The following is a 3,539-nucleotide window of genomic DNA, read 5'->3' on the forward strand; positions in this document are numbered from 1 at the left end:
TCCTGAAATAAACAATTCAAGGTCTCACTAACGATTTTCCAGCCAAATCATAAACAAAGTTCAATAATGCAATAAGTTTGGTGGAAGCAAACAATTCTTTATGCACATTTAAATGTAACATTAAACAATTAGCATACGCACGTACATAACAATCAATTTCTTATGCTAGCATTGACTAGCTACTAATGCACATATAATTCTATCTTATATGCCCTTCTTATACTACCCATCTCTCATAAACTAAAGCATTGAAATAGTTTAAATAACAAATTAAAAGGACGATAATATAATAAAATTATAACATAGAATAAAAATATAAAATAAATAAAGTAAAATAAATTAAGGAAATGCGTAGCGAATAAATTCGAAAATAAAGTTATTAATTCGAAGAAGATTTATATATATATATTTTTTTTTAAATAACGAATTCTAACTCTTGAAACAATTTAAAAAAAAAATTGAACTTCTAAAAAAAATTGTACTCCTTTTTTTTGAATAATAATTAATAAGAAAAAGAATAAAAATTTCGAAAGTCAATTTAATTCGAATAAATAATTTGATTTCGAACTTAAATAAGAAATATTATATACTTTCAAACAAGATAAAAGGAGACCTGCCCCCCCCAAAAAAAAGTACCAATTTTGAACACTATAATACGTAGAATCTCGATTTTTAAGAAATTTATTTTAAATAACTAGATAGTTAGGCGCCTAAAAATTTATTAAAGTAAAACCTTAGCTTCTAGATACCACTTTGTAACACCCCGACAATTCTCTCTTTTCTAAAATAATCTTTTAATATAAAACGTAGAAAATTATCAAGGCATTATCGCCCGTGTGAAAACGTAACGGCTTATTCAGAGTTTTGCAGCGGAAAACATAAAACTAATTTTAGGTTTATAAATAATCGATTACAGGTTTAATCCCAAAAACCAATAAACAAAAAAATAAGGAAATATAAATAGTACGACCAGTTTAAAGTCCAATTAAACAAACCCAAGTCAACTTAGCAAATCAAAACTAAATACAAGCTCTCTATTCCCGATCCCAATGATGCAACATCTTCAAACCTGCAGATGGACAATGCTTATTGATCCTTAGAGACTGCTCACCAAAGATTGGGTCATCACAGGATCAATAAGGCATAGCCATGATCAACATGCACAAGCAAAAGCACGTAATCAGCAAAGCTGAGTACTACATACTAAATCAATAATAATCCTAACATGATTCTATTAAACGAGCAACCCTAACATGATACTAATGAACACAAACAAGGGCAGATAAAACATGATAGTTTGACGACCATACTTGACCAGACTAGACTAGGCTAGACTTTTAGCAATAATATTATTTTAGTTGAAATAGACAATGGACCGAGTTGACCATCCAGAAGTCTTCACTAAGGAAGACGAGGTACGGGCGCGACTCCGTAACCTCAGTGACCTGCGATATCGAGGAACGTTTAAATAAAAATAGGACACGGTGATCAATCCGGTCCCAGAAAAGGCCATGGGCTACCACCATGAACCCCAACTCCTGTTTGTCCGTCACTTCAGACGTGCACAGTCTAAAGCTATTGCTATTCAGTTTCACTTTACATGATTTACAAATTGAGATTCCGTTATGACTCAACCATTACATAAGACAGACAATTCACCTTTGTTCACAACTGTTTTTATCTTGGAATTAAGTAAGTGATCATAAAAGCATAAATCAAGACTCATTCCAACTTAACCAACCTTTCCTTTAACCATGAGCAACCCTGTATATGGGCATAGAGTTTCAACTTACTAAACAAGGTCCTCCGCCCTTATAAAGTAGTGAAAAGATAGAAAGGGAACAACAACCAATCGATCCAACCCAATCATATAGAATAATCTAGTGTTCCCAACCAACATGTTTGTATCAAACATCCATACTAACATGTTACAGTTCTTATAGTGCAAAATAAGTTCAATAAGTTTGTCCAACAGTATTAAACATGCACATTCCATATAACCAAGTTTGTCTATAATATCAACATCACCAAGTTCAACAATAATATCAACATGATTTCAACAATTAGCACACATTCCAAGCACGCAGGTATGTACGTACCTTGTGTAAACAAACTGCAAGACCACTTTAATAATTCAAAAGTCGCCTACGGAGAATTCTCCACCTAACAACAACCAATATAGACTCATATCAATTCATATTGAATTTTCAACAACATTAGGGAGCTTCAAACCCTTCCTAAACATAATTAGAACATTTTTCAATATCGAAACTTGAATATTTGGTTTCCTAGCATCATAATTATTATATTAATTATTGAAATTCGTTGAAAACTTTCAAAGCATCATACTTTAAATTTACAGCAATCTAAAATAATTAAAAGCTTACTCAAAATATATTCGACATCTTTAAAATCATAAAAATAATAACTTTAATAATATATAATCTTTCTATTATGATTTAAAGCCTTTAAAACCTCAAAAGTCACACTTTACTACTTAAAAGCACTAATTTAACCAATATAATATAATCTGAAAATTAGTAACTTTATTATATAATTCGTATAATCTGAAATCTATAATTTAAATCATAAAACTATAACTTTAATTCAAGAAAATATAATTCGAATTAATAAAACATGATTAAACCCTAACTTATATTTTAATCAAAAACTGAAAATTAATTCGTTTATAATCTCAACCCAAATCTGAAAATCATGTTCAAACCATAAAAATTATAAATTTAATATCAAGAACATAATTTAAATTAACAACTATATTTAATTAAAATAATTAGTTACTTAGGGTTTAAGAAATAACCAAGAATTAAAGAGGAGAGAGGAGGCTGGCCGGCGGAGCACAGGCGGCGCGGCACAGGGCGGTGGTCGCGGGGAACGGGCGACGCGGCTGGAGCCTGGTGGTGGTGACTACGGTGGTCGCACTTAGTCGTGCTTGGCTGCTGTCGTGAAAATGAAGAAACAAGAAAGAGGATGATGGAAAACGTTGGTTGGCGAGTTGGGCGGTGCAGCAACAGTGCACGGTGGCTGTGATGGTGCGGCGCAACCAGTTGCGCAGTGGTGGTGGCGGCAGAGAGCAACAAAAACAACCAAGAGGATAAGAATAAGAACGAAGGAGAAGCAAGAACAATGAAGCAAGAGATGGAGGAGTTACCGGCGTTTGAAGCTGCGGTGAGGGACAACGGTGGTCTCCGACGACTGGTTTGGCGGCGTGGCGGAAGCAACAATGAGGTTGAGGGTTGAGGGTCCTGGTTCACGTGAAAGTGAAGGAGAAGGGAAGGGGTTTTGGGTTTTGGGTTTTCACGTGAAATAGAAAGAGGAGGGAGTAAAGAATTTGAGTTTTTGTTATTTGGGCTTTATCATTTTGGGCTAGAACTAGGATTGAGTTTAAGTGTTTGAATCCAAAACCCATTAGGATTGTTTTCCAAATTCAAACGGTTTTTGTAATTCGATTTCTTTTCAACAAAAAGTTCTAAAATAATTTTAATTTCATAAATCGTTGAAATATTTAAAACGTATAAAAA

The 3,539-nt window shown here is 33.3% G+C and overlaps 1 long non-coding RNA gene across 2 annotated transcripts; it reads right to left on the reverse strand.

Moving 5' to 3' along the window:
• Positions 1–879: 879 nt before the first annotated feature.
• On the reverse strand, positions 880–3,314 carry LOC130459761 (uncharacterized). Of its 2 annotated transcripts, XR_008919356.1 has the most exons (4): positions 3,170–3,314; positions 2,819–3,042; positions 2,100–2,163; positions 880–1,103 (listed from the first exon to the last, which is right to left on the reverse strand). It is a non-coding gene; the product is annotated as an uncharacterized lncRNA (long non-coding RNA). The 2 variants fall into 2 exon arrangements; XR_008919355.1 differs by having other exon boundaries at positions 2,819–3,300.
• Positions 3,315–3,539: the final 225 nt, after the last annotated feature.

This window comes from Spinacia oleracea, chromosome 4, assembly GCF_020520425.1.
Source record: "Spinacia oleracea cultivar Varoflay chromosome 4, BTI_SOV_V1, whole genome shotgun sequence".
Lineage (NCBI taxonomy): Eukaryota > Viridiplantae > Streptophyta > Magnoliopsida > Caryophyllales > Amaranthaceae > Spinacia > Spinacia oleracea.